This window comes from Myodes glareolus, chromosome 23 (genome assembly GCF_982192425.1).
Source record: "Myodes glareolus chromosome 23, mMyoGla1.1, whole genome shotgun sequence".
NCBI classification, from domain to species: domain Eukaryota; kingdom Metazoa; phylum Chordata; class Mammalia; order Rodentia; family Cricetidae; genus Myodes; species Myodes glareolus.
Window position 1 is genome coordinate 5,578,124 of NC_142048.1, and position 17,935 is coordinate 5,596,058.

Genomic DNA, 17,935 nt, shown 5'->3' on the forward strand with positions numbered 1-17,935 from the left:
TTCCTTCACTGTCATTAGAGCCTACCCCTTCAGGATTCTAGAATATACTAAAGACCAGCTGAGACACCATCATCATAGACTAAACAACTCCTAGGTTCTTGGATTGTTGCTTAACAGTCATTGTTGGACTACCTAGATCACAACCTGTGAACCATTCTAATAAATCCCCTAAATAGATAGACAGATATATACAACATACATACATACATACATATATGATAGATTGATGGATTGATTGATTGATAGATAAAAGATAGATGGATAGATATAGATTCATTCTATCTGTTCTGTCCCTCCAGAGAACTCTGACTAATACAGGTGGAGCAAATATATGAATGAGCATTCATGCCATGAGCATGACCATGTCAAGCACAGCAATGGTTCAGACCCATGGGAATGGCAAGGTTTTCCTCCAGTCAGGCTTAGAAAAATAGCAAGACCTTACCATGATTCCAGTACAGATGTTGACTGTATGTGCTGAAGGTATCCTCCTAGCCTGAGACTTCTCCCCCACAGAGACCCCCACAGAGGTTAGCTAACCTGACTCATATTTCAGTTGTAAATAATAAACCCACTGGTTTTCCTGATTAATGGTACACCCATTTTAGAGCACATGGCCCACCTAATCCTAGCTTTTCTGTACATGTGTCTATCACTCCTTCACTCCCAGTCACTTCAGTCAGGTCAACTCCAAAGTGGTGCAAGTTGAAACAGAAGTGTTGATATCTGGAATTGTGTTTGAATGCATGATTCAGCAATAGAAAAAAATACTTATATGGAGTCAGTGTGATGGTTCCATAAACATGCAAAGGACCTAGCCACCTAGTCTAGTGACCTGAATTTGATCACCAAAACCAACATGGTGGAAAAAGAGAACCAACAGTTGTCCTCTGGCTGCTACATGCCTGCTGTAGCATAAGCACATCCTCCCAAATAATTTTACAAGAAGAAAACTATAAATACCGGCTTAATATATATGTACATTGATGGGAAAGCTTTGTTAACCAATTATCTTCAAGAGGTTCAACCAAGTTAGGCTGTGGCTTTTTGAGACCCAGAGAAAAACAGGTGCAGAACCCAGGTTCTCTCTCTCTCTCTCTCTCTCTCTCTCTCTCTCTCTGTGTGTGTGTGTGTGTGTGGTCCCCTTGCAGCATAGCTGAACTTGGATTTCTTATTCTTGTTTCATGAGTTTTTCTCTTATAATAAATAAAAATATAATTGCTTTATCTTTTAACTATCCTGGTTATTTCCCGAATAGAGCTAACTTTTACCATTGGCACCCAAATTGTGGGGCTCAGCTCCCCACTGGCTCTAGCCAGCCACCATCAGGCTCCACACTGTTCATTTGGGTATAGAACTCTTGCATAATGGCCCAGAGTAGCCATTAGTCATGGTTCTTCATATTTTCCTCTTAAACATCTCAGAGAGCCTTGACCATCCATGACTGCGTAGCTGGTTTCTGGGTCCAGTATGGGATGCAGATTTTCCTGCTCTTTCGCTCTCCTTGTGCTTGTGTGGCTGCAGAGCACACAGTCTGTGATTTATGTTAAATAACTGCTTTTAATCTGAGGATATCTTTTAACATTTAACGCTAAAATCAGATTCAACCAACCACATGGCTACAAGTGCAATGCGACACCTCCTTGAAGGTGATGGTTATTGTACTTACTCCAGCTCAAACTCAACCACAGGAAAGATTTAGAATTTAAAATATAAATTATAAATTTATAATTTAACAGGGCAAGATGACAATTTAACAACCCAAGAGTTCAAGAGCCTTTTTACTTATACCATGTACAATGTTATACAAGGTCTATATGATTTCCCTCTGACATCCCTCTATTTGATTCTAGGAATTAGCTTTTTCCTTTACATTTTCTCCTGAAAGACATGGTGGATAATAAGACCAAGAATGAGGCACTTTTAGAAATGATAAAGTCTTTACAGATGGATAATGACCAACTAAAAGGGATATTCAGCACTCTGGAGAAGGATACAACCAATTTGACAAAGAAAACCTAGTAAAACCAGACACTTTTAGAAGTGATACAGTTTTTACACACTGATAATGATCAACTAAAAGGGAAATTAAGCACTCTGGTAAAGGATACAACCAATTTGACAAACAAAACCCAGTCAGTGTTAGAGGGTACCAAGTGTTGTATTGAGGAGTGGCAGGCCGCTTCCCGCCACCTGGTTCCCAGCCGCCTGGCTAACTTATTCCCGAAATAATCACACAGAGATCTGTATTAATTAAATTGCTGCCTGATCTATTGTCTCCAGCCCCTTATTGGCCAACTCTCACATATTGATTCATCCCATTTCTAATAATCTGTATTGCCACTTGACTGTGGCTTACCAGCATGAGTCTAACCAGCGTCCGTCTCAGAGAGAAGAGCCATGGCGTCTGCCTGACTCTGCTTTCTTTCTCCCAGCATTCTGTTCGGTCTACTCTGCCTATCTAAGCTGCTGTCCTATCAAAAGGCCAAGGCAGTTTCTTTATTTGACCAATAAAAGTAACATATAGACATAAGACCTTCCTACACCAACTGAGACATTTTCTGAGAGAAATCGTATTGTTGAATGTATTAATTGGACTCTGTCAAAGGGTTATAATAGATTGACTAATAGAATGTCTCTCCAGGAAGGTAATATGCATGCTATAAAAATTATGTCCAAGAATGAGACATTATCTTTACTAGACAGACTTTACACCTTGGAATCCATAATGAAGACATTAGAACAGGACACTGGACAGGAGACCCAGACTCTACAAAAGGCACTAGTAAAAAGATTTGAAAAGATTGAGGAATTTCTCGAATTTGATCACCAGGGACACAGGTACAAAGACAAAATATAGCCTCATCAGTACGTACTAAACTCCGGAATAGCTTTCCGAAAGTTTTATGTGCTTTTCCAGTGATATCATCAAAAAGAGCAGCTGGCACCAAATACCCTAAGGTAGTCAAAGAGTATACATGGGAGCCCATACGTATGACTGATCTAAAGGAAATTAAGCAAGAAATTACATCTAATGGAATACATTTGTCCTTCTTTGGGGGAAATGGTCAAAATGTAGGCTTCAAGCAACAAAGCTATTCCACAAGACTGGATTCAGTTAATCTCAACAGTCCTAGAAAATGAACCTCAGTTGCTTTGGATGTGTTAGTAGAGAGAAGAATTGAAATTTTTTAAAAAAATTATTTATTTATTATGTATACAACATATCCTTCCAAGTATGCTTGCATGCCAGAAGAGGGCACCAGATCTCATTACAGATGGTTGTGAGCCACCATGTGGTTGCTGGGAATTGAACTCAGGACCTCTAGAAGAGCAGTCAGTGCTCTTAACCTCTGAGCCATCTCTTCAGCCCCAAGAATTGAAAATTTTAGAGCAACAGTGAAAAGCAAAAGGACTTGAGATATCCCAAGATCAAAATCTGGGCGAGAGACTTTACTCTGATCCTCAGGATCAGGCTCTTTACAACGAACACACCTTGTCCCTATGTAGCACAGCAGCTTTAAATGTTTGGGACAGGATTCAGGAACTAGGAAAGAGAATTGAATTGTATATTAAGGTTAAACAGGGTCAGAGAGAACCCTTTAGTGACTTTTTACAAAGATTAACTAAGGCTGTATAGATAGGAGTAACAGACCCAGAAGATAGACATGTAATAATTGAATCTTTGGCTTTTGAGAATGCCAATTTAGAATGGTCAGATGAACACCAATGGATGAATTCTTGCATACAATGAATGTTAAGTCACTTGACTATACTACCAAAGCTTGGGTGGGAGAAACAATTTCTGGTGGTATGAGGAGACATCAAAATACCAAATGTTTTAATTGTGATAGAATAGGACATCTGAGAAGTGATTGTAGACAAAGAATTCATAGGAATAATGTCTCCTTTGTGAATGGCAAGAATAGGAGAACACAGCCTTTAGGTATATGTATGAGGTGTGGCAAAGGCCAACATTGGACCAATGAATGTAGGTCAACAAAAGACAGGCAAGGCAAGCCGATACCATTGGGAAACTCCTTGGGGGGGCCTCTCACAGGCCTCCATGATGAACATAGTTCGATCATTCCCAGTTACTATGGAGAAAGTGTCTCATTAGGAAAATTAACAAATCCAGTACCTATTGTAAAAAGCCATACAAAGTAATAAAAAGCCATACAAAAGTAAAAAGTCTGGATTATGGAATATATGTGGAGGATGAATCAAATAATAATCCAGTAGGACATAAGAAACATATATTCTGGCAGACTTCTATAAATGATCAAAGACCAAACCTAAGAGTGTGTATAAATGGCATTTATATTGAAGGCTTTCTAGACATGGGTATGAATGTAAGTATCATTACTCCAGAATCTTGGCATCTGAATTGGCCTCTTCAAGAGGTAGATGTTCAGTTCCTAGCAATTGGAACCCAATCTCAAGTAGAACAAAGTATGAAATGGGTTGAATGATAGGGCCAGAAGGACAGAGAGGGAGGTTGAGGCCATATGTAGCTAATGTTGCTGTGAATTTGTGGGGTCGTGATCTATTGCAGCAATGGAATAGCCAGATTAACATTCCTGCAGCCCCAAAATCTTATATATTTGTGGAAGATATTAGAAAGATATTATAGACAAAGGTCACCAGTCATCAGGCTGTAGAAGAACACAAAACTGTTGACAAATCTTCAAAGGTACTAACAGCCCAGTTTTTATAATGGTTAACTGAGAAAGCAATATGAGTTCAAACAGTGGCCTCTAACAGAAGAAAAGCTCCAGGCTTTGGAATAGCTGGTAAAAGAACATTAGGTACTCACCATACTGAAGAATCTACCAGGCCTTGGAATTCTCATGTGTTTGTTGTCAAAAAGAAATCTGTAAAATGGAGAATGGTGACAGATCTTAGTGCTATCAACGGGCCCTTTGCAATTTGGAATTCCTCTGCCTTCTCTGTTACCAAAGGGTTGGCCTCTCATAGTTATTGATTCCAAGGGTTGTTTTTTTTCACTATACCTTTACAAGAAAAGGATAGAGAAAAATCTACCTTCACAGTGCCTACTTATAACAATTCTCAGCCTACTAGGAGACATCAATGGGCCATCCTCCCACAGGGAATGTTGAGTAGCCCCACCCTGTGTCAATACTATGTCAGTCAGCCATTGGAAATAATATGTAAGCCATTTCCTAAGTCTATAATCTACCATTACATGAATGACATTTTGTTATCTGATTCAAATGCAGATACTTTAGAAAGAATGATTGAAGAAGTAAAGAAAGTTTTGCCTAAATGGGGCTTACAAATTGCTCCTGAAAATATTCAAAGAGGAGATTCTGTTAATTACCTAGGTTACAGAATAGGTTACAGAAAATTAGAACACAAAAGGCAAAATTAGGAGAGACTGGTTGTAAACTCTTAATGACTTTCAAAGATTGTTAGGAGACATTTCTAGTCTAACACTGGCTGTTGGGATGACACCTGATCTAATAATTTACTTAAACAAAACTTTAGATGGTGATAAAGACTTGAATAATCCCAGGGAATTAACAGCTGAAGTGGAAAAGGAATTGACAATTGTTGTTGAGGAGAAATTACAGTAGGCACATGTGGATAGGGTGAATCCAAATCTTAATTGTATTCTAGTCATATTGCCTTCCAGAATGTCTCCTACAGGAATATTAATTAGGGTGAAGATATTATTTTATAATGGATCTTTTTAGCACATAAACCAAGTAAAAAACTAAAAACTTACGTGAAAAATGTCTCTGAATTAATTATAAAAGGTAAATTGAGACTTCATCAATTAGCAGGTTATAGTGCCTTTTACTACTAATGAAATAAAAAAGTTATGGACAGACAATGAACCAAGACAAAGAGCTTGTGTTAATTTTTTTTGTAGAAATTAAAAGCAATTATTTCAAAAGCAATAGATAAACTAATAAAGAGAACTTTTTGGATTTGCCACCAAACTGTACATTATGCAACAATAACTGGAGCCTGTACATTTTATACTGATACAAATAAATCAGGGAAAGCAGGTTACAAATCTGAAGGATCAAGTAAGGCAGAATAAAGCCCTCATAATTCTGTCCAGAAGGCAGAATTATATGCTATTCTTAGGGTTCTAAGGGATTTTAAAGAACCTCTCAATATAGTTACTGTTTCACAACATGCAGAAAGAATTGTCTTACATATTGAAACCACTGAAAATATACCACATGATACAGAATTGACTTCATTATTCATTCAGGTGCAAGACATAATCAGGAATAGGCTTTGTCCTATATACATAAAATACAGTCAGTCTCATATGGGTCTGCCAGGTCCTCTAGCACAAGATAATTAATTATTGATTGGAGGTGTGTTGCAGGCCTCAGAAGTTCATATAAAACACATCCATAGCAAAGGCTGAAAGAAATAGTTTCCTATTGTATGGCAACAATCTAAGGAGATTATAAAGAGATGTCCTACTTGATCTTTCTATAACCAAACACCATTATCTGCAGAGAATAACCCAAAGGGTACTCAAAGGAATGAGATCTATCAGAGGGATGTGTTTGAATTTACGGAATTTGGAAAATTATACTATGTGCTCCACACCATAGACACACATTCAGGTTTTCAATGGGCAACTGCCTTGAGCTCAGAAAAGGCTGACTCAGTAGTCATACATTTATTAGAAGTTATGGCCGTCATGGGCATTCTTGCACAAATAAAGAGAGACAAAGGTCCAGCATATATATCTAAGAAAATGAAATGGATTTTTGCTTTTTTTTTTTGAGACAGGGTTTCTCTGTAGCTTTTAGAGCCTGTCCTGGAACTAGCTCTTGTAGACCAGGCTGGCCTTGAACTCAGAAAGATTTGCTTGTCTCTGCCTTCCGAGTGCTGGGATTAAAGGCGTGAGTCACCACCACCCAACAGTTTTTTGCTTAATATAATATAAAGCATATTACAGGTATGCCAAATAATCCTGATTCATGGAGAGTACAAATGTCTATGTCCTCAGATGGTATAAAGTAACAAAAATGCCATTTCTAAGAGATGACGTGTTATACAGACAATAATTCTATTACTGAACTTGGAAAGATCATCACACTATTAGTACTAAAAATGCCCATATTTTAATAGTCTCACTTTGATGCTATGTTTTAACATGCTAATTTAAGCAGATACAGCACATATCAATTTCACTAAGTTATATTTGCAAATGCCATGATTTAGGTCAATAATTTCACTCAATAATTTAGGTCAATAATCAATGGTCAATAATTTCTTGAGAAAACAGCATAATCAAGGTACTTTTCCCTCTTACCAGGGAAAAGACCTAATGAATGGAATGGTTTGAGTGAGAATGGCCCCTGTAGGTTTCTGAATTTGGATGCTTGTTTACCAGTTGGTGGAACTGTTTGGGAAGGATTAGGAAATGTGGCCTTTTTAGAGAAGGAGGCGTGTCACCAGAAATGGGCTTAGAGGTTTTAAAAGTCCATGCCATTCCTGGTTAGCTCTCTCTACCTTGGGCTTGTGGATAAAGATGTAAGATAATAGCTACTGCTCTAGCACAGTGCCTGCTTGCCTGCTGCCATGCTCCAGACCATAATAGTTATGGACTCTAACCCTCTGGAACCGTGAGCCCAAAATCAAATGAATTATTTTGTAAGTTGTCTTGGTCATGTTGCCTTAACACAGTGACAGAAAAGTAACTAAGACAGTAGCTGTGTGTAAAATTCCCTGAGAATAAGAAAACATACAGTACTGTTTAGGTCTCTGTGAGAAAATACTATACACTTTGATTGTCAAATGAGTAAAAAATAGAGATTAGCAATTTAGGTAACCTCTTTCAAGAGCTCTAATTACTGATCACATGAGTCAGATGATTAAGATAAGAAGAGATTTTACCGCTCCTTGAAGATTCTACTGTGGGCTGGAGTAGAGAATCAACATGAGGAATTTATCCCTGAGACATACGCTTACCTGTTTCACTGGAAATTTCACTGTCTGGGCATGGAATTAATCAAAACAGCAGACAGCCTTTCCTACTTGAGAAGATATTCTGAAGTCAGGACTGCAAGAAACACTGCACACAAAATGGGGAAACTGAGGAAAAGAAGATATGTATTCATAAGTGAAACCTTAACTATCTCCAATACTATCATGGTTTAGAACCAGGCCATTTAATAAATGTATTTTTTTATAGTTAGGTGGCCATACTCTATTTAGTATACTATGGAGTATATTATTATTTAGTGTCAGTATTCTGATTTTTGTGAGAGGATAGAGAATGAGGGTCACCCCAGGAGGAACTAAGTCCTTGCAGGTAGCAGACTTATTTCTTAGTCAATACCTTAAGAACAAATATGTGTTTATCTTTTTTTTCAAAATCATAGTTACCTATTATATTTGGTGAGCCTTCATTTTGTGGAGCTCTTCCATTACTTCTCCAGCACCATGTCTGCCTGCAGGCTGCCATACTTCTGGCTGTGATGATAATGGAGCAAACCTCTGAAATGTAAGCCAACTACAATTAAATGTTTCCCTTAAAGAGTTGCTGTGGTTATGGTGCCTTTTCACAGCAATGGAAACGTTAACTAAGATATATTATAACAAGATGGCTTTTAATCTTAAGATGGAGTCAGGCTTGTCCATCACCTTACCCAAATTAACCAAGAGACATTGAGGGAAAAATCCAAATTAATAGAATTAAAAATGAAAAAGAAGTTTTTACAGCAGACAACAGTGGGAATTCAGAGAATCACAAGGATATTATTTAAAAATCTGTATTCCAGAAAGCTGGTAAACCTAAAAGGTAAGAATTTTGATGTTTGTATTGTTTACTAATGTTAAATCTGGATGAGATAAACAATTTAAATAGGTTCCAAGCCCCTACAGAAATAGAAACAGTAATGAAAAATTTAATTCAAAAAGCCTAGAGCCAGATTTATTTAATCCAGAACTATATCATACCTAAAAAGAACACCGATAATCCTCAAATTATAGAAACAGTAACATTTCTTAAATTTTTTATTAAGTCACTATTACTCTGGTACCAAATCCCAAAAGACTCAATAAAAAGAAATTAATAGACCATTATCTCCCATGAACATAGATAAAAAACTCTCAATAGAAAAAATTCAAACCAAATCCAAGAACACATCAAAAACTGTATCCACCATGATCAAGGTGGTTTGATACATCCCAGATGTAAAAGGAGCAGCGGGCTGCATTCCTGCCAGGATCCTGGCTAGCTTACCCCCATAATAATTACATGGAAACTGTGTTCATTTAAACACTGCCTGGCCCATTAGCTGTAGCCTCTTATTGGCTAATTCTCACATCTTGACTCAACCATTTCTAAGAATCTGTATGTCACCACAAGGTCGTGACTTACCGGGAAAGATTCAGCATGTCTGACCTGGCAGCTTCATGGTGGGTGACTCTCTGCCTCTCTCTACCTCTGCTTCTTTCTCCCATCATTTGGTTCTGTCTACACCACCCACCTATGTTCTGACTTATCAGGCCAAGCAGTTTCTTTATTAATTAACCAATGAAAGCAACACATAGAAAGAAGACCCACCTACACCAGAGATGAAATGATGGTTCAGCAAACTTAATATACAACAAAATAGACTGAAAGACAAAGACCACACAATCATTTTATTAAATGTAGAAAATGCCTTTGAGAAAATTTAACACCTGCTCATAAAAGACCTGGAGAGTGAAGCATTAATCTTATTAATCTTAATCAATATAAACCAGAACTCAGATATGGGGTAAAATCCAGGAAGATCAAAGAAATGGGAGCAGTTGCCAGAAGTTATGGCCATCATGGGCATTCCTGCACAAATAAAGACAGACAATGGTCCAGCATATATATCTAAGAAAATGAAATGGTTTTCTGTTTATTATAATATAAAGCATATTATAGGTATACCAAATAATCCTACATGTCAGGGACTTATAGAAAAGTCAAAGTGAACTCTAAAGGATATGCTAAACAAGCAAAAAGGGAAGGGAAGGAAAATAACCCCAGAAATAGATTGCATAATGCTTTATTGACCTTGAATTTTCTTTTCTTTTCTTTTCTTTTCTTTTCTTTTCTTTTCTTTTCTTTTCTTTTCTTTTCTTCTCTTCTCTTCTCTTCTCTTCTCTTCTCTTTTCTTTTCTTTTCTTTTCTTTTCCTTTCCTTTCCTTTCCTTTCCTTTCTTTTCTTTTTCCAACAAGCCGGCCCCTCATACTACATATGGCGCCCAGACGTGGATAACTGCATCCACAGAAAGCCTGAGAAAGCTTGGGAAAGAATAGAATAAACCATGTTTCCTTGGTGGCAGCAATTTCTCAGGTCTGCACTGCTTACTAGAGGCAAGCGAGCACTCTCATCTAAGAGAGACTTCCTGACTCAGCTTTAGCTGCAAAACCTTGCAGCTCTTTTAAAAGGTCCTGCCATGAAACACTTAAATGGTGTTGATGAAAAACTGAACGCATGCTTTTCAGTTTTCAGCCATAGCAGGAAAAAGCTGTGCTGTTTTAAAATGCGGGCTTTCTGGGCTGTCCTGCCAGGACAAACTCTGACTCTTGCAGGCAGGCAGTTCGACTGAGTGTGGTCTGTGAGCAGAATGCTGCAGCTTGCTTGCTGGCAGGGACCTTGAAACACTGTAGAGTTGTGACGACAAAATAGGCTCTGGCGGTACCTCAGCCATGAGGCTGGAAAGCTAAGGAATGGGCTAATTCCAGCCGTAAAACCACACTTTTAGTCGTCTTCTTAAAGACTCATGTGGTCAGAAAAAAAGAGATATACAGTAAAGAGAGATTCAAAGATGAAGAAAACCTCTAAATGGTTTACAGTGTGTTAAAAATATATGCAGGCTAAAAGTTAAAGTTCTTAAAGTTAAAAGGAAAGAAAGAGAGTAGTTGGGTGTGGTGGTACACACCTTTAATCCCAATGCCTGGGAGGCAGAGGCATAGTGACCTCTGTGACTTCAAGGCGTAGAGGTAGATTGACCTCTGTGACCTCAAGGTGTGGTAGTACATGCCTTTAATCCCAATGCCTGGGAGGCAGAGACAGACCTCTGAGTTCAAGGTGTGGTGGCAGACACCTTTAATCCCAGCACTGGGGAGGCAGAGACAGGCAGATCTCTGTGAGTTCAAGGACACCCTGGTCTACAGTTATTCCAGGACAAAGATATACAGAGAACCTGTCTCAAAAAGCCAAAAGTTAAAAGTAAAAATAAAAGAAATAGAGGTTGAAATAAAGTCATATAAAGATGGAAAATACACAGAGAATCTTGATACTGTATGTTATTATGCTCTCTTTGAATTGTTTGATTGTTGAGGAAGGAGCAACAGCTGATAAAAGACTTTTGTTTATAAACGCTGCTGAACTAACCCAAGATAGGTATTTTGAAAATACCTTGGCTTCAAAATTGAAGTCAAAAGGTATGTTACTTTGGAGAAGAGATTTTGCTTTTGTTTCCACAGAAAATGAGAGGCTATGAATTCATTCTGAGTTAAGAAAAATCAGCTTTGATCAAGGGAGGCCACCTGAGAAATCTCCGACAGGAACAGATGGCCCAGATGTCTGAGTTCTTCATCCAGAACAGGTTCAAGACTGCTGCCTGAGATGATCAAGACTCACAGGATACTCCAGTCAGAACTTGATTATAACTCTAAATTTTCTTTAGGTCCCCATAAGATCATCAGCACCCCCAACCAGCAGGAAGTAGCCTAAAATACTACGTCCACATTCCCAACAAATGGATTATGGGAATTTTCCTTTGTTTTAAAAAAAAAGAGGGAAATGGTAAGGGAGAATTATCTGTATTCTGTCAATCATATTTTAATAAAACGCTGATTGGTCAGGCAGGCAGTATAGGCAGGAAAGCCAGACAGGAAGTAGAGGTGGAGCAAAGAGACTGGGAGTATTCTAGGAAGCTCCCTCTGCCAGTTGCACCCAGATCACCGGAGAAGAAAGATGTAAGCTGCCTCGCTGGAAAAGGTACTGAGCCATGTGCTTACATAGATAAGGATAATGGGGTAACATAAGTTATAAGAGCTAATAAGTAGCCTGACCTAATGGGCCAATCAGTTTATACCCTTGTGGAGTCCTGTGTGTGATTTCTCTTTGGGTTTTGCCGGTTGTGGGGTACCGGGCGGGATGGAAACCCCAACAAGTCGGCCCCCTCATGTTACATACTCACAGTCCTGACTTCCTTGCTCATGTTCTCCCTCCTCTGCTCCTCATTTGGACCTTGGGAGCTCAGTCCAGTTCTCCAATGAGGGTCTCTGTCTCTATCTCCATCCATCGGCAGATGAAGGTTCTATGGTGATATGCAAGATATTCATCAGTGTGGCTATGGGACAAGGCCAGTTCAGGCACCCTCTCCTCTGTTGCCCAAGGAACAAGATGGGGACATCTCCTTGAACCTGGGAACCCCTCTAGAGTCAAAGTCTCTGGCAAACCCTAAAATGGCTCTCTTAATTAAGATATTTACTTCCCTGCTCCCATATCTACCCTACCTCCATCCCACCCATTCCATTCCCCCAAGCTCTCCCCAATCCTCCCCTTCTCGCTTCTCTCTAGCCATCTTTCCTTACATCCACCCCATCCCTGTGTACCCAGCTTTTGCCTGGCAATCTTGTCAACTTCCAATATCCAGGAGGATAACGATATGATTTTCTTTGGGTTCACCTTCTTATTTAGCTTCTCTAGGATCACGAATTATAGGCTCAATGTCCTTTATTTATGACTAGAATCCACTTATGATTGAGTACATACCATATTCATCTTTTTAGGTCTGGGTTACCTCCCTCAGTAAAGCGTTTTCTATTTCCATCCATTTGCATGCAAAATTCAAGATGTCATTGTTTTTTACCGCTGAGTAAAACTCTAATGTGTATATGTTCCACACCTTCTTTAACCATTCTTCTATTGAGGGGCACCTAGGTTTTTTCCAGGTTCTGGCTATTGCAAATAGTGCTGCTATGAACATAGTTGAACAAATGCTTTTGTAACATGATTGGGCATCTCTTGGGTATATTCCCGAGAGTGGAATTGCTGGATCCTGAGGTAGGTTGACTCCCAGTTTTCTGAGAAACTGCCACACTGATTTCCACAGTGGATGCACAAGTTTGCATTCCCACCAACAATGGATGAGTGTTCCCCTTACTCCACATCCTCTCCAGCATAGGTGTTTTTGAGTTTGGCTATTCTGACAGGTGTAAGATGATATCTCAAAGTTGTTTTGATTTGCATTTCCCTGATTGCTAAGGAGGCTGAACATGACCTTAAGTGTCTTTTGGCCATTTGAATTTTTTCTGTTGAGAATTCTCTGTTAGTTCAGTACCCCATTTTTAAATTGGATCAATTAGAGTTTTAGTGTCTAGTTTCTTGAGTTCTTTATATGTTTTGGAGATCAGACCTTTGTCTGATGAGGGGTTGGTGAAGATCTTCTCCCAATCAGTAGGTTGCCTTTTTGTCTTAATTACAGTGTCCTTGGCTTTACAGAAGCTTCTCAGTTTTAGGAGGTCCCATTAATTCATTGTTTCTCTTATTGTCTGTGCTACTGGGGTTCTACCTAGAACGTGGTCTCCTGTGCCCATCTGTTGTAGACTACTTTCCACTTTCTCTTCTATCAGGTTCAAAGTGGTCAGATTAATGTTGAGGGCTTTAATTCATTTGGACTTGAGTTTTGTGCATGGTGATAGATATGGATCTATTTTCATTCTTCTTTAGGTTGACATCCAGTTTTGCCAGCATCATCTGTTAAAGATGCTATCCTTCTTCCATTGTATACCTTTAGCTCCTTTGTCGAAAATCAGGTGTTCATAGGCTTGTGGATTAATATCTGGTCTTCTATTCGATTTCATTGGTCAACATCTCTGTTTTTGTGCCAATACCAAGCAGTTTTCATTACTGTAGCTCTGTAATAGAGTTTGAAGTCAGGGATGGTAATGCCTCCAGAAGTTCTTTTAGTGTATAAGATTGTTTTGGCTATCCTGGGTTTTCTGTTTTTCCATATAAAGTTGATTATTGTTCTCTCAAGGTCTGTGAGGAATTTTGTTGGGATTTTGATGGGGATTGCATTGAATTTATCGATTGCTTTTGGTAGAATTGCCATTTTTACAATTGTTGATTCTCCCAATCCAAGAGCAAGGGAGATCTTTCCATTTTCTGGTATCCTCTTCAATTTCTTTCTTAATGACTTAAAGTTCTTGTCAAATAGGTCTTTCACTTCCTTAGTTAGAGTAACCCCAAGATACTTTATGCTATTTGTGGCTATCGTGAAAGGTGATGTTTCTCTGATTTCCCTCTCTGCTTCTTTGTTCTTTGTGTAGGAGGGCAACTGAGTTTTTGGAGTTGATCTTGTATTCTGCCACATTACTAAAGGTGTTTATCAGCTGTAGGAGTTCTTTGGTACAGTTTTTGGGGTTGTTTATGTACACTATCATATCATCTGCAAATAATCAAAGTTTGACTTCTTCCTTTTCAATTCGAATCCCCTTGATCTCTTTATGCTGTCTTATTGCTATTGCTAGAACTTCAAGCACTATATTGAAGAGGTATGGAGAGAGTGGACAGCTTTGTCTTGTTCCTGAGTTGAATGGGATGGCTTTGAGTTTCTCTCCATTCAATTTGATGTTAGCTGTCGGCTTGCTGTATATTGCTTTTATTATATTTAGGAATGAATCTTGTATCCCTAATCTCTCCAAGACCTTTATCATAAAGAGGTGTTGAATTTTGTCAAATGCTTTTTCAGCATCTAATGAAATGATCATATGGCTTTTTTCCTTCAGTTTATTTATATGATGGATTACATTGATAGATTTTTGTATGTTGAATCTGCCCTGCCTCTCTGGGATGGAGTCTACTTGATCATAGTGTATAATATTTTGAATGTGTTCTTGGATTCAGCTTGTCAGTATTTTATTGGGAAATTTTGTATCAATGTTCATGAGTGAGATTGGTCTGTAATTCTCTTTCTTGGTTATGTCTTTGTGTGGTTTTGGTATCAGAATGACTGTAGCTTCTTAAAAGGAGTTTGGCAATGACTCTTCTGTTTCTATTTTGTGAAACACATTAAGGAATATAAGTATTAGCTCCTCTTGGAAGTTCTGGTAGATTTCTGCATTGAAACCATCTGGTCCAGTGCTTTTTTTTGGTAGGGAGGTTTCTGATGACAGCTTCTAATTCCTCACGACTTACAGGTCTATTTAAACTGCTCACCTGGTCTTGATTTAATTTTGGTATATGGCACTTATCTAAAAAAGTGTCCATTTCTTTCACACTTTCCAATTTTGTGGCATACAGGCTTTTGTAGTAAGATTTAATGATTCTCTGAATTTCCTCTGTGTCTGTGGTTATGTCTCCCTTTTCATTTCTGATCCTATTAATTTGCATGTTCTCTCTCTGTCATTTGATTAGTTTGGATAGGGGTTTGTCAGTCTTGTTGATTTTTTTCCAGGAACCAGTTTTTTGTTTCATTGATTCTTTGGATTGTTTTCTGTGTTTCTATTTTGTTGATTTCAGCTCTCAGTTTGATTATTTCCAGCCTTCTACTCCTCCTGGGTGAATCTGTTTCCTTTTTTTCTAGATCTTTCAAGTGTGCTGTTAAGTCTCTAATGTGTGCTTTCTCCATTTCCTTTATGTGGGCACTTAGTGTTATGAACTTTCCTCTTAGCATTGCTTTTATAGTGTCCCATATGTTTGGGTATGATGTGTCTTTGTTTTCATTGAATTCAATGAAAACTTTAATTTCTTTCTTTCTTTCTTCCTTGACCCAGGTGTGGTACGGTAGTTGACTGTTCAGTTTCCATGAGTTTGTAGGCTTTTTGGGGTTAGAATTGTTGTTGAATTCTAGCTTTATTTCATGGTGATCCAATAGTACACAGGTGGTAACTACAATTTCTTTGTATCAATGGATGTTTGCTTTGTTGCCAATTATGTGATCAATTTTTGAGAAGGTTCCATGCGATGCTGAGAAGAAGGTATATTCTTTTCTGTTTGGGTGGAATGTTCTATAGATGTCTGTTAGGTCCATTTTGTTCATTACATCTGTTAGTTCTCTTATTTTTCTGTCAATTTTCTATCTGGTTGACCTATCCTTTGGTGAGAGTGGAGTGTTGAAATTTCCTACTATTTGGGTGTGGTTTGATGTATGCTTTGAGTTCTAGTAATGTTTCTTTTACAAAAGTGGGTGCTTTTACATTAGGGGCACAGGTATTCAGGATAGAGACTTCCTCCTGATCAATTGTTCCTGTTATGAGTATAAAGTGTCCATCTCCATCTCTTCTGATTGATTTTAGTTTGAAATCAATTTTGTTAGATATTAGTATAGCCACACCCACTTGTTTCTTTGGTCCATTTGATTGGAAAACCTTTTCCCAACCCTTTACTCTGAGGTAGTGTCTGTCTTTAAGTTTGAGGTGTGTTTCTTGTAAATAGCAGAATGCTTGATCCTAATTTTGTATCCATTTCTCTTAACCTGTGCCTTTTTTAGGTGAATTGAGTCCTTTGATATTAAGTGATATTAATGACCAGTTGTTGTTAACTCTGGTTATTTTTTCTGGTGGTAGAATTTGTGTTTCCCTTCTTTGAGTTGTGCTGGTGGAGGGTTGTCAGATGCTTGTGTTATTATGGATGTTGTTGATTTCCTTGGTTTGTGATTTTCCTTCTAGTATTTTCTGTAAGGCTGGGTTTGTGGCAACGTATTGTTTAAATCTGTTTTTGTCCTGGAATATCTTGTTTTCTCCATCGATAGTGAATGCAAGCTTTGCTGGTTATAGTAGTCTGGGCTTGCATCCATGGTCTCTTAGTGTCTGCAGTACATCTATCTAAGACCTTCTGGCTTTCATGGTTTCCATTGAGAAGTCAGGTATAATTCTGATTGTTTTCCCTTTATATGTTACTTGATCTTTTTTCCTTGCAGCTCTTAATATTTGTTCTTTAGTCTGTATGTTCTGTGTTTTGATTATTACATGGCGAGGGAGATTTTTTTTTGGATCCAATCTATTTGGTGTTCTGTATGCTTTTTGTACCTTCATAGAAATATCCTTCTTGGAGTTGGAATTAAATGAAATCACATGACGCCTGTCATGTTACTCTCTAAGACACATCAGCAAGGGGTATTATGTTATCTTTCTTTTGGGGTTTTGTTTTTGTTTTATGTGTGTGTGTGAGAGAGAGTGAGCGAGAGAGAAATAATAGCTTAAGTAAAAAGTTTCTTCTTGGGGACGTATTTCTGCCAATTAAAGACTAGAAGGGCACAATTTTTTAAAAAAAATACTATAAAGAAGAGACACTTTTTTTAAAAAAATCTTCTGATGTTTTGCAGCCATAACTAAATTATGGTCAAAATGTGCACTGTTATGAGAACGAGCAACCTAGGATGGGGCTTTTTTTCTTTTCTTTTCTTTTTCTTTTTCTTTTTCTTTTCTTTTTCTTGACCATTTGTCTGTTTTACTTATTTCTTAAGAGATTAAAATATTTCTGGATAAGGATTAGCTTCTCAAAGTGTCCATCATTCTGTATAGAGGCTTAAATATGTAATGTAACCAGATTCCAGTGTTAAAAATCTTTCATGTTATTTTTCTTTTTTACAAAGCAAGATTATGGCATATAACACTGCCATCACTTGGCAAAATGTTTGCTACCTTAGTTTTAAAAACAACTTTTAAAGGCTTGCTTAGAGGTTTCTGAGTAGCGGTGGCTGAGGTAAGGGAGGCGCGTGGCTGCTGTGCCTGCAGCTGTGGTTTCAAGGCTGCGCGTTGTCGAGCAACGTAGATCTAAGCTGCTGTTCTCCAGTAATCACTACTAGATCATGTCTTCTACTCTGTTCATATCAAGTATTTTTTTAAAGATATAGGCATCCAATCAGATCTCTTCTTGTGCTCAGCTGAAAGTACAATATACCTACAAATATTCACTAGAGGCCATGTTTGTGAAGGT